We start from the raw sequence: 14,105 nt of genomic DNA, 5'->3' as shown, positions 1-14,105 counted from the left end.
CACATACCCTTGAAAGGTTGGTTCCCAAGAGTGTTTATCAGAGTCAGTTCCAGGAATCACAGGAAGATGGGGTTTTATCCCAGCAAGTTTTACCCAGAGTGGACACATACAAATTAATGGACCTGGGTTGGTCTGGGTTGAACCTAGGACCTTCAGCATCCAAAGCAGCTGCTCTGCCATTGAGCTACGGCCCTTTTCTTCTCAGAAAAATTACTTCCAGTCTAGAAAGCAGGCTAAGAACTTTGATATATTCTCCCAGGACTTAACCACATGATCCTCCTCCTGCAGAGAGGGAGAGGGGAGGTACTTGTGGACACAGCATGTGGAAAACTGTATTCCTAGACGGCTGTATCCCATGTTCTATGTTCACGGGTGCAAGCTGCAATTCTGACCTGCTGAAAATTGCCAAGGGAATTAATTTGATCTGCACTGGTCATTTGTTCTGTGTTTTAGGATTTTATAATTTAATTATTGTACTAAACACCTTGCCAACAAAGGTCCGTATAGTTAAAGCTCTGGTTTCCCCAGTAGTGATGTATGGAACTGAGAGCTGGACCATAAAGAAGGCTGATTGCCGAAGAATTGATGCTTTTGAATTCTGGTGCTGGAGGAGACTCTTGAGAGTCCCATGGACTGCAAGAAGATCAAACCTCTCCATTCTGAAGGAAATCAGCCCTGAGTGCTCACTGGAAGGACAGATCCTGAAGCTGAGGCTCCAAGACTTTGGCCACCTCATGAGAAGAGAAGACTCCCTGGAAAAGACTCTGATGTTGGGAAAGATGGAGGGCACAAGGAGAAGGGGACGACATCGAACGAGATGGTTGGACAATGTTCTCGTAACTACCAACATGAATTTGACGAAACTGTGGGAGGCAGTGGAGGCAGTGGAAGACAGGAGTGCCTGGCATGCTCTGGTCCATGGGGTCACGAAAAGTCGGACACGACTAAACAAGCCTTTTTACTAGGGATTGTAGGAGCAGAGATTCCAAAAGACCAGAAAAAATTGTTTATGTATGCTACGACGGCCACCCAGATGCTGTTAGCCCAAAGATGGAAAGAGGAAGCAGTCTTGACCAAAGAAGATTGGCAAACCAAGTTAATGGACTATGCTGAAATGGTGAAACTAACTGGAAAGCTCAGGAATCAAGATGATAAGAAATTTTTAAAAGAATGGGAAATATTTATTACCGTATTTTTTGTCCCATAGGACGCACCTAGATTTTTGGGGGAGGAAATAAAGAAAAAAAATTATTCCCCCCCCCCAGGCGCGGGGGAAGTCCGAGCTTCCCCCGACCCCAGAACAGGCTGCTGCCTGCAAGCCTTGCAAGCCCGGCGGGACCTCCTGCCGGACGCGCAAGGCTTGCGGACATCTGCCCAAAGCACGGGGCGTGCTCCGCAGCGCGCCCTGTGCTTCGGGCTGCAGGCTGCCGCCCCAAGCCTTGCGCGCCCAGCGGGCCCTCCCGCCGGGCGCGCGAGGCTTGCGGATAGCTTCCTGAAACCTGGAGAGCGAGAGGGGTCGGTGCGCACCGACCCCTCTCGCTCTCCAGGCTTCAGCGAAAGCCTGCATTTGCCCCATAAGATGCACACACATTTCCTCTTCATTTTTGAAGGGGGGAAAGTGCGTCCTATAGGGCGAAAAATATGGTATGTATTTGCAAAAGTATTGTAAACAGGTTAATATACTGGCAGGATTTTAAGAACACTTGTAATTTTAGAATAAATATAGGAAATTTGAGGTAGAAAAAATAATTTGGAGTAGAAATGACATGCAGTTGAAAAGGGAATTTAAAGAACGGAGGGAGGAAGTCATGGGATTCAAAGAATCCCATTTTATGGTTTTGATATTGTTGTCGTGTATAATTTTCTATGTTTGTTGTTGTTTATTTTTTGTTGAAAATTTAGTAAAAATATTATAAAACACACAAAAAATGTTGGACCCCCAACTTCCATCAGCTCCAGACAGCATGACCAATGGCCAAGCATGATGGAAGCTGGGAGTACAAAATATCAGGAAGTTACTTTAGGTCACGCTGGAAGTGTATTTATGCTCCCTTTTTGTTTTGTTTTTAACTTTATTAGCCATGCATTTTCTGCTGTTTATCTTGTTAGGAACACGGAATCATAGAATTGTACAGCTGTGAGGAACTGAAAGGGTGATAGTCCAACGCTTGCAACGCAGGAATCATAGTTAAATGAAGCAACTTGCCTGCCTAGCCCAGTTTGGCCATTTCTGAGTGGCAAAAACTCTCCTGCCTCTCAGACAGCGTTCTGTCTCTCATCGACTCTTCCTTTTAAAACCTGGAAGCGCTTGTGGAGGCTTGCAGGATAGATATTTAACAGGCAAATCCAGGCGTGAACAGAATGCTCCTGAACAGATTCTGCAGAACCACCCTGCGTGCCTTCGCACTCTTTCCAATAGATGCAACATTTGATGCCCAAATCTGTGAAGGTGCTACAACGCCACCCCTTTACTAAACAGTTTACTTTGGGGTACACCCTTGTTAAATGCCCCCTGCTGCCGCTGCTGCTGTAAATTCTCTGACTCCCTGCTGCTGTTCTCTCAGTGATAAACCCAGCTTCATTTAGGGCTGCAATGATTCATTGGCTAATCAGCAACACCGATCAGCTAGAAGGCTGCAAACAACTTTTTAAAAGTGTCCTGATTAAACTGCAGATTTAAAAAAATATTGCATGACTTTAACGTAACTGCGGGTGATGGGCACTATACCAGAATATTCTCTCTCTCTCTCTCTCTCTCTCTCTCACACACACACACACACACACACACTCTTTCTCTCTCATTGGTACTTTTGCAAACCTTGAAGTGCCCCCAGGCCTGGAGGTAACTTCTCCGAATTGGTGCCAATTGGGCCACATAGGGACCCATGCTTAGAGAAGAGTTTGCTATTCATTTACAGCAGGAATGGGGAACCTGCCATCCTCCAAGTGTTGTGGGACTACAACTTTCATCAGTCCTAGCCAGTGAAACGGTCAGGGGTGATGGGAACTGTAGCCCAACAACATCTAGATGGCCCCATGTCCCTGGTATATGGGGTGCTTTCACTTTTCAGTAGTGTTGTTTTCATCTTATGTACATTTATGAATCTTTTAACTGATCTTTTAACTAAGGTTTATTTGACCATATGACAGCCCTGATTTAAAGTACCTCCAAAAAGTGGTCCTATTGTTTTTATATGCAACAACAGCGGCAAAAGTATTGTTGGCTCAGAAATGGAAGCAAGAAGAAATACCAATGAAAGAAGAATGGCAGACAAAATTAATGGACTACGCAGAATTGGATAAAATGACAGGCAGGATTCAAAACCTGTGGGACCAGAGATTTACAGAAGATTGGAAGAAATATACAAATTATTTGAAGAGCAACTGTAATCAACAAATTACGCTAGTAGGACTACAAGAAGTTTTGTAAGGAGAAATATATGAAATATTGCAAAGAAGAGAAAGATATTAGTTATGAGATTTAAATGTAATAGTGAAAATAAGAACTGTAAATTAAGTAAATAGATTGGAAAATTTTCAGATGTGATTGATGGAAGTCAAAAAATTGTATAAGATGTAAAAGTATGTTTAATTATTGTTGAAAATGATACGTTGAAAAACTAATATATTTTTTTATAAAAAACAAAAACAAAAAGTGGTCCTGAGCATCACAGTGAAGCAGGGAAATTACAGCCCTCTGGCCACTTTTGGCCCATGGGATCTTTTCATTCATTCATTCAGCCTTGAGAAGCTCAGAAACCCTGGCCCTCTTCTTAGCAGGCAAGTGAGTCCATCTGCCTCCTCCACGGCCTCCCTTTCTCCCTGTAAGGCAAGCCTGACAATTTGCAGGGGGTGGGGAGAAATCTCATAGAATCTTAAGAGTTGTGGAGTTGAAAGGAACTCAGGGGTCCTAGCCCCACCCCCTGCAGTGTAGGGATCACAGTACCCCTGACAGATGGCCACCTGACCCCTGCTTAGAAACCTCCAACAAAGGCGAGTCCATCACCCTCCAAGGAAGTTCATTCCACTGTTAAACAGCTCTTACCCTCAGAAAGTTCTTCCCGAGGTTGAGTCAGAATCTGCTTCCCTGTAATTTGAATCCATTAATTCCCCCTAGAGCAGCAGAAAACAAGTTTGCTCCCTCTTCCATGTGACAGCCCTTCAGATATTTGAAAGTGGCTAAGAAATCTCCTCTCAGTCTTCTTTTCTCTAGGCTAAACATCCCCATCTTACCTTGGGACTCATCACAACACTATCATCTTGACAAAGCAGGCATGAGAAGTAGAGATCATGGAGGACACCACTACTGCAGACTCAACCACTTATGGATAGGCCATTGGTCATAGAATCATAGAATCATAGAGTTGGAAGAGACCACAAGGGCCATCGAGTCCAACCCCCTGCCAAGCAGGAAGCACCATCAGAGCACTCCTGACATATGGTTGTCAAGCCTCTGCTTAAAGACCTCCAAAGTAGGAGACTCCACCACACGCCTTGGCAGCAAATTCCACTGTCAAACAGCTCTTACTGTCAGGAAATTCTTCCTAATGTTTAGGTGGAATCTTCTTTCTTGTAGTTTGGATCCATTGCTCCGTGTCCGCTTCTCTGGAGCAGCAGAAAACAACCTTTCTCCCTCCTCTATGTGACATCCTTTTATATATTTGAACATGGCTATCATATCACCCCTTAACCTCCTCTTCTCCAGGCTAAACATGCCCAGCTCCCTTAGCCGTTCCTCATAAGGCATCGTTTCCAGGCCTTTGACCATTTTGGTTGCCCTCCTCTGGACACGTTCCAGTTTGTCAGTGTCCTTCTTGAACTGTGGTGCCCAGAACTGGACACAGTACTCCAGGTGAGGTCTGACCAGAGCAGAATACAGTGGCACTATTACTTCCCTTGATCTAGATGCTATACTCCTATTGATGCAGCCCAGAATTGCATTGGCTTTTTTAGCTGCCGCGTCACACTGTTGGCTCATGTCAAGTTTGTGGTCAACCAAGACTCCTAGATCCTTTTCACATGTACTGCTCTCAAGCCAGGTGTCCCCCATCTTGTATTTGTGCCTCTCTAGCTCAGTCCACCTAGCTCAGTCTTCTCTACACAGACTGCCAGTTGCTCCTCAGGAACTCAGAGCAGGTTCTCTCTCAGTCCTACCTGGAGATACTACTGGGGATTGAATTTGGGACCCTCTGCATGCCACTGTCAAAATGAGCTGGAAGAAGGAATAAAATGGGAAATAACTGCCATGGAAATTATGGTCGTTGGCGCATTTAAGCCTTGTCACGTAGGCTTCTAAGCCAGGATTCGGCCACCCCCGCCAGCCAGAACAATTAGCCTGCTCCCAGTAGAGAACAGGGTGCAATGGCCTCTATTAATTTGGCGGCTAGCAATCCAAACAGAAGAACAAAGCCCGTCTCTTCCACTAACGCAGCAGGGCACAAACAAAAAGGCTTCCCACCAACAGCACAAAACAAACACCACAAGTGTGAAGCACCAAAGTACTGTTTTAACAGAAATTGCTCTGTGGTTGCTTAGCTGCAGACAGCCTGGTTTGCATTTGCTACTAGCAGTGTGCTTTATCGAGCCTTGATTACATGGAGAGTAATTGCAGCACTCACTCACAGCACCAGCAAATCATATGGACACTGGCTTCATCTCAGGAATAACATGGGGGCAGCTATCCCTAACGGGAGGTGGGCAAGCACCAATGAACTCTTAGCTAGGCAAGGGTCACAACATCACAAAACAGTCACATGAACATCATTTAAGGAGCACTACCAGGAGGGACGCGGGTGGCGCTGTGGTCTAAACCACAGAGCCTAGGGCTTGCCGATCAGAAGGTCGGCGGTTCGAATCCCCACGACGGGGTGAGCTCCTGTTGCTCAGTCCCTGCTCCTGCCAACCTAGCAGTTTGAAAACATGTCAAAGTGCAAGTAGATAAATAGGTACCACTCTGGCGGGAAGGTAAACGGTGTTTCCATGTGCTGCTCTAGTTCGCGAGAAGTGGCTCAGTCATGCTGGCCACATGACCCAGAAGCTGTACGCCGGCTCCCTCAACCAGTAAAGTGAGGTGAGCGCCGCAACCCTAGAGTTGGTCACGACTGGACCTAATGGTCAGGTGTCCCTTTACCTTACCAGGAGGCTCAGGAATGGGGAACCTCCAGATGTTGCTGGACTACAACTCCCAACATCCTTGACGGTTGTGCACACGAGCAGGAGCTTATGGGATTCAGGAATCCAGCAGCACCTGGAGGGTTGCAGGTTTCCCTGGTTTCCAGAGAGAGAGAACATCTCAGGCCACAGCAAAGTACCCTATGATCTCATTGCTGGACAAGGAAGTACTGCACACAATCAAAGTAAAGATGGCTAATTGAGGAAATAGACTGCACACAACCTGATTCAGTTGGGGTGTGCAATGTAAGGACTGATACAGGCCAGTGATAGATAGATTATAGACAGACAGACAGATAGATAATCCCTATCCTCGTTCAAGTTTAACATCTTAACAGACAGCGCATATACTACAGTAAAGACTCAACAGAACACCTCTAAGCAGCTTGACAATCTAAAACGTCAATTAAAATAAACCAATTATGAGCAAGCATTTTTTTTAAAGTTGATGCAAAAATATTAGCCAAAATAAAAATAAAACCTGGAATTTTAATAATCTTATGCACAATAAAATTATATGGTACTGTAATTTCATGGGTAGGCATGCTGGCAGTGGGGGAGGGTAGAAGCTTTTCAGCAGGCACCCAAAATAATGTGGTCACCACCTGGCAGAACAAACCTAACAAATTTCTTCACACTATCAGAACAGCAACCCATCTGGACCAGCACTCTGCCTTCAACAGTGGACAGACGTCTAGCTGTTTGCCATAATACTGAAATAATTGTTTTAGGATAATGTTGGGGGAAATTTAGAAATCATTTGGTTGATTTAGCATTCATATTTTTCTTTAGATATTTTAGGATTTTGGTGTTTAGTTGTTTATTTTTATGCATATATTTACTTACTATATTTCAAAATATTTAATTTTTCTATATAAAGAGCTGCTAACACAGCTAACACAACTAAATGCAAACTGTTTAAAATGATGAAAATAGTATTCATATTAGACCACATGAGAAACAGGAAGCAGGGTTTTTTTAACCAAAAAAAGAGAGAACACATCAGCAGATCAACAATCTATAGATCAATAGATATGGAAAGGGATGAGGCTCAGTGGTGCATCTGCTCTGAATACCAAAGATCTGAGTCCACCCTCTGATTCTCCCGTGGGGCTAGGAGAGACCCCCTGTCTGAAACACTGGACAGCCACTGCTAGTCAGTGTAAGACAGTACTGAGCTAGATGGCGTGACTTGGCATGCTATATATGATCCTATAGAGCTGTCAACCAGAACTCAAATGCCTGCTAAAATGAATGCAAGGTGCAAGCAACAACTGAGCCAGCTAGTTCTTCTCCTAGGAGGGGACTGTCAAATCTAGGTGGGATGAAATGCCACGTTGCGCTGTTCTCAAATACTGTTTATTGCATTCAAAGTTGGGCACAAACTACACAATGAACCTCATTTCTTTTAAATCAGAGCCGGGGAATCTGTCTCCAACTCCCATCAGTCCCAGCCAGCCTGGTCAATGATCAGGGATGATGGCAGTTGGAATCCAGTAACTTCTGGAGGGCCACATTTCCATCCCCATTTTAATTACACAGGGCAGCATCCAACAAACATCTTGTCAGAGCAAGGATTTCCAGTGCTTGCTGCTGCTGCTATCGGGAGTTGCTTTAGGTATTTTTAATGAACGGCACATGTTTTGCAGATATGTGTTATAATATAAAATATCTTACATATCATATAGAATATTTTAAAAGGTTCCAAATTCTTTTGAGGTGTTTTGTGTAACAAGCGACTAACAAATTCAATAAATTAACAATTTGTTCCTTGTAACTAAAAACTTTAAAAGTTACAAACCGAAAAATACCAGATCACTCAACTTGTTTTTCCCCTGAATAATTTTCAAGCGACTTCCTCTTAATCTGTTGAGCACCACATTTTTATTCAGATTCAGGGACCTGCAAAAGAAGGCTCCTCAAACACCGTGTGGTGACTAACGTCTTGCAAAATGTCAAAACGATAATGCCTACATAATTTTGTGGCCACGATCCTGCCACTGAAAAGTACAGCTAGTGCTTCCGTAACTCAGAAGTGCTTGCAGGTGTCTTGAAAAACACTCCTGATCTTGTGTGGCTTTGTGTGAATCCACATCGGATTGTGGTTACAGGTGCAGGTGGTTCCGGCCCAGAAGCTATTAAGAACATAAGAAGAGTCTGCAGGATCAGGCCAAGGGCCCATCTAGTCCAGCATCCTCTTCTCACAGGGGCCAAGCAGATGCCCTAATGAGAAACTCAAAAGCAGGATTCAACCACAAGACCAAACCTCTCTCCTCCTCGGCTTCCAGCGAAAGCTTTGTTGCCTACTGACCATGGAGGCAGAAAATAAGCCGTGGAGGCTAGAAGCCATTGATAGCCTTCTCTTCCTCCAGGAATTTATTTCTCTTTTAAAGCCATCTAGGTTGGTAGCTATCACTGCTTCCTGCAGGAGTGAGTTCCACAGTTTAATTATGCATAATAATAATAATAATAATAATAATAATAAATTTTATTTATATCCCGCCCTCCCCAGGCCCAGGGCAGCTAACACCAACAAAATCACAGTAAAAATGTAATAGGGGGGAAAGGGGGGGGAACCAATTTAAAATACAGGTTAAAATGCAATTTAAAATGCAGCCTCATTTTAAAGTAGCTGATAAATCAAGACCATAAGGGGAGGGAAACATAAGGGTCAGACCGAGTCCAAACCAAAGGCCAGGTGGAACAGCTCCGTCTTGCAGGCCTGCGGAAAGATGCCAAGTCCCGCTGGGCCCTGGTCTCTTGTGACAGAGCGTTCCACCATGTCGGGGCCAGTACTGAAAAGGCCCTGGCCCTAGTTGAGACCATTTGCGACTTGGGACCTCCAAAGTGTTGTCATTTGTGGACCTTAAGGTCCTCCATGGGGCATTCCAGGAGAGGCGGTCCTGTATGTACGTGGTACCGTAGGTACTGCATGAAGAAGTACAGTGGTACCTCGGGTTACATATGCTTCAGGTTACAGCCTCCACTAACCCAGAAAAAGTGCTTCAGGTTAAGAACTTTGCTTCAGGAGGAGAACAGAAATCGTGCTCCGGCGGCGCGGCAGCAGCAAAGGCCCCATTAGTTAAAGTGGTGCTTCAGGTTAAGCACAGTTTCAGGTTAAGTACAGACCTCTGGAACGAATTAAGTACTTAACCCGAGGTACCACTGTACTTTCTTCTCTCTGTCCTGAATCTTTCAACATTCAACTTCACAGGATGTTCGAGATTTCTAGTGTTGGGAGGGATGGAGAAACTTTCCTCTTTAAATTACTTAATCCAGCCTTTGCCCAGCTGGTGCCCTCTAGATGTTGTGGACTACAATTCCCATCAGCCAGCACAGCCATGGAGGGCACCAGCTTGGCAGAGACTGGATTAATCTGAAATAGATATCCAATATCTCAGTCACTCCCTCTCTAATCTATCTCCATTTCAATGAGGCAAGACAAGCCTTTGGCAAACAGACTTGAAAACGAAAATACGGTACACGGCAGAGACTCGCAAGGCAAAACCCGACAGATCTGAGCCAGGGAGTGTTCTTGACTTTGCTCTCTCAAAAGTTAGCTGCCTTCTTCCGCAGCCTAAGAGCCAAGAGGCCACGTGCAGACAAAGACAGGCAAATCAGCTGCACTTTCACTTTTCTTGCCTTTATGCATTCACCCTCCAAGAGCCCCATAATTCTTCCTTCTCACATTGTAAGGTAGGCTAAGCTGAGAAAATGTAATTGGCCCACAATTATTCCAGGAGCTCCCCAAGCACATGGAGATTTCAACCAGCAAGGACTAATGGTTAGAGCACTGAGCTATGATTTGGGAGGTGCAGGGTTCAACTCCCTACTCAGCCATAAACCTGAGCATGGATGACCCTGAGTCAATTATGCCCAACCAACCTCACAGGGGAGCTGCCAGGCTAAACTGAGAGGGTGAGAGAATAATGCAGGGTTTGGTAGAGGAATTAAGTAAAAATAAAAACCTAACAGTAGGATTCAACTTTGTGCAAGAAAACCTTTGTTCCTGCATTGCAGGGGGTTGGACTCTGTTCTCCTTGAGGTCCCTCCCTACTCTACACTTCTATGATTATTCTGGAAACAAAACACACACATGGATCTCTCCATGCAGGTATTTAAAGCGCTGACTAAGGGCTGACATTGGATTTTAATCCACTGCTGTATTGTTTAATGGTTGAATTGTTTTGAGCCCCACTTGATTTTATATGTGTGTGTTACGGTTTCTTGGACACTGCCCTGAGATCCTGTAGGAGGAAGGGCAATATAGAAAAATAGCAAAGAAACAAACTTTTCAGCCCGCAATCCGACATGCATTTACCTGGAAGAAAGTGCCACTGAACAGAACGAGCATTCTTTCTGAGTAAACTTACTTTTGTGCCCTGAAAATGTCATACTCACACCACAGAGTACACTTTCATAAACTAAAACCACAAATGATGAGTTGTATGTAGTTAAACAGGTAAAATAAGCTAAGGCTTGATTGGGAAAGTCTTACACATATTTCAATTCTTCCTAAAATCTCTATTGCTCCCTTCCCCCTCCAGGGTGGCAAGAAACGGGCTTTTCCCCAGGATTTATGGAAATTCTACACCCCCATTTTGAACAGGAATAGCAGAGAACAACTTGCAGGCGATAGTCATAAAGGGCTGTGCATTATTTAAAGGGCAATGGAGTAAGTAAGTCGTACTTCCTGATGCTCAGGGTATCTGAAAAACAGGAAGAATCTAACCTGGCCTCCTACCTCCAGCAATGCGGAGCTAGTGGGGACCAGATCTTTGCCCTTCCTTTAATTTCTATGCACCTTTCTCAATCTCCAGTCAAAAACAACTCCTGCCTGGAAAACATGTATGTATGCAAACACGCATGAAGAAGCCGCTCTCTGCCCTCAGCAGCACGCCACTAATCCTGAGCGCCCAGCGCCACTGAGCCCTCACAGGGGCAGCTTTAATCAGCTGTTGCCAGACCTTTAAATTAGCTGCGGTAACAATAAGCTCCCACCCACCTGTCCCTGAGCCTTTTAAACCCCTTATCCCATCAAATGCCTATTGGCAAAGGGGGGGGTTGAGCTTTGCTGCACTGTGCCCCCGCCTGCCCCCAGGCCTGCTGGTGTGACAATGGCTGTTGTGAGGGCGGCAGCACAGATCCCTCCCCGCTGGCCGGACAAGCCACTCCACACACAATATGACTCACTGATGGTGACAATGTGCCTCTGCAAAGGCCCAGCTGGGGAGGACTGTGCAACCACTGTCCGTGGGGATGGATGGACGGCAGCCATACAAAGGCAACGTGGATCTCCAAGCCGCCAGCCCTTCTTCACACCCGTGCAGGCTCCGGCTCTGTGAGGCGCCAAAAGAACCCCACAAGCGGCGTTTCTGCTGCCACACACACCTCAGAAGAAAAGTTCATTGAGAACCCCCGGGGAAGTTAAGAGGGAGCTCTACACAAGCAACCCCATGGGGCACTGAGGGAAGGGTCTGCCAGATGTGGGCAGAAAAGGGAGGGGTAACCAAGGGGTCAGACAATAAGCGACAGGGAAGAGATGGGTGATCAGCATTCCAGGAAGCATCTATTTGTTTAATTATGTTTTGCTGCTGCTGCTGCTGCTGCTTATGGGACCCCATTGTTTCTGTGTATCGTCTTGGGCTCCAGGAAATGTTCAGTTACCAAGAACCACTGAAGGGAAATTTCATTTATTCTAGGAAAGAGGGGAGGGCGAAACCATCCAAAAGACAGCCTTTCCCTATGGCATTGATTCTCGCCTTCCACACCGCTGAGGTCCCTCCAGGAAGACCAGGCCACTTTCTAAGGTGTGATCTGAAAATATCCCTCCGCCGCTGGTCCTGCATCAGGTCATCACGAAGCCGGACATCAACATTCAAGGCACACACAGGGAGGATGCAGATCCAAAGACACCTCAGCAGCCCGACGGATCTCGCCCACCCGCGAGACCCCGACGGGTCTTGCACCCAGAGAAAGGGAAGCAGCAACGGGGCCGAAGGGAAGTGGCAGGCCTCGTCCAAGTCGAAGGGAGAGCGACTCTCCCCGAGGCAGCGACGCGAGACAGGAGCACGCCCCGCCGCCGCCGCCTCCTCGCACCCTGGGGCGGCTGGGGGAGGCTGATCGGACGGACGGCCTGCCAGCCACTTCCCCTCGGCTTCTTTTCGGAAGCCTTACGTGGGAAAGAGCGCTTTGGTGGGTGTGATGCACTCCCCCCGCCACGGCTCTTCCCCAGGGACTAGTCACTTGAGTGGAATATCCCCCGAGTTCCCACCCGCCTACAAAGCGCCAGAAAAAAAGGCGTGAGGAAGGATGGTTCAGTCGCCCCTTTCCAGGCGGCCTGCGAGGAAGCGGGGGGCACGAACCTTTAGATCCCCACAACGCACCGTGGGGCGGCAAGGAATCCGCGCTGCTCACCTCTCTCCAGGCTCCGTGTTGCCTCGGCGGCCCGGCTGGTCTCGGCGAGCCGCTGTGGGGTTAGTCCATGCAGCGGGAGAGCCCCCGGGGACTCGGGGCCACAGGGCCGGCGGAGAAGGCAGCTCCGAGGGCCGGAGGGGTCCCAGCAGCGGGGGCGGAGATCCGGAGATGCAGCAGGAGGAAGGCGGAGGGCGGGAGGGGCGCTCGGGCAGCAGCGGCGGGACCCGGGGCGGGGGCGGGGAAACAATGTAGCGCCGCCGCCGCCGCGAACGTTCCGATTTCGAACGCCGCCGGCTCCCTTTGGAACGTTGGCGCCGCCGGAGTTCCAGGCGCGTCGCTGCAGCCTCGGAAGCGGCGCGGCGGCTGCGAGGGAAGGAGCGGCGCCGGAGGCCCCCGGCGAGGAAGGCGAGCGTCCTTCGCGTCCCACCACCGCTTGCTCTCGTTCCGCGCCCGCGCCCCAGCTCCGCCGCCGCCGCCGGGAGCCTCGCAGGGCCTGGCTGCACAGAGAGAGAGGGAGACAGAGAGGGAGGAAGCCCCGAGCGGTCCTACGGCGCCTGCGCCGCCCCAGCTCCTTCCTTCCCACCATCGCCCGCCCAGCCCTCTCGGCAGCAGGTCCCTCCCAGCCGGCGGCGGAGGGAGCGCGTCACCTGCCGGCCGAGAGGAGAAGCGGAGCTGCCGGGCCGGCGCGCTCGGGCTCTCTCCCATTGAGCCGCGGGCTGTGCCAAAGTGCGGGGTTGCTACTGGGGATAGAATATTATGTGTTGCATCCGACTCCGTTGCGCTCAGAGTAGACCCGCTGAAATTAGTGGACATGCATTGTTCATGACCATTCATTTCATTGGGTGCGCTCTGAGTGTGGCTGACTCACCAGACACCTCTTTGTAAGTGACATGGAAGAAATGGGTGATCAACAAGCCAAGGAGCTTCTATTTATTTCATTAGGTTTTGCTTATTATTTTTATTTATTTCATAAAATTTATACAGTGCTGGATTGTAAAAAAAACAAAAACAAAACTCAAAACAGTTTACAAAGACAAAACAATAAAATTATCAGTGAAAAAACCTGTTTAAAACATTCCAGAGATAAAATCGGCAATAAAGTAAACACACACATACATATACACACATTCAATGTTTCTTGTCTAAACAAACATGTTCCTATATCCCATCTTTCCTCCTAGGAGCTCTCCCATTTTACCTTCTCAGCCACTATGCAAAGTAGGTTAAGCTGAGAGAAGCGACTGAGCCAGCGAGTATCCTGGCTGAGTGGAGATTGGAACCCTGGTCTCTCCCAGGTCCCAGCCCAACATCCTGGCTCTCAGTTGGTGGTACATGGATGGGGAACCTTTGTCCCTTCAGGTGTTGCTGGATGAGCTCCCCTGACCATTGGTTATGCTGGCTGGGGCTGATGAGAGTTACAGTCCCACGTGGGTTAAGAGTCCTTTTGACGATATGAGCAGCACACAACCTTGTTATTACCAACAAGTGCGGCTTTCTCTTGACTGAAGTGCAGAGTG

The 14,105-nt window shown here is 47.6% G+C and overlaps 1 protein-coding gene across 2 annotated transcripts in view; it reads right to left on the bottom strand.

The window, feature by feature from the left end:
• The window catches only part of CSK (C-terminal Src kinase), a 71,785-nt gene extending 58,650 nt beyond the window's left edge, over positions 1-13,135 (bottom strand). Inside the window, exon 1 of one of the 2 annotated variants that reach the window (XM_081207816.1) lies at positions 12,589-13,135. The gene's annotated coding sequence lies outside the window, so the exon portion shown is untranslated. Of the gene's footprint in view, positions 1-12,536; positions 12,563-12,588 lie in introns of those variants that run through there. The other variant, XM_081207817.1, reaches the window with a different exon arrangement.
• Positions 13,136-14,105: the final 970 nt, after the last annotated feature.

Source organism: Podarcis bocagei, assembly GCF_964188305.1.
Source record: "Podarcis bocagei genome assembly, chromosome: 9".
NCBI classification, from domain to species: domain Eukaryota; kingdom Metazoa; phylum Chordata; class Lepidosauria; order Squamata; family Lacertidae; genus Podarcis; species Podarcis bocagei.
The sequence above is the reverse complement of the archived record's forward strand: the minus strand, read 5'-3'. Positions and strand labels throughout refer to the sequence as shown.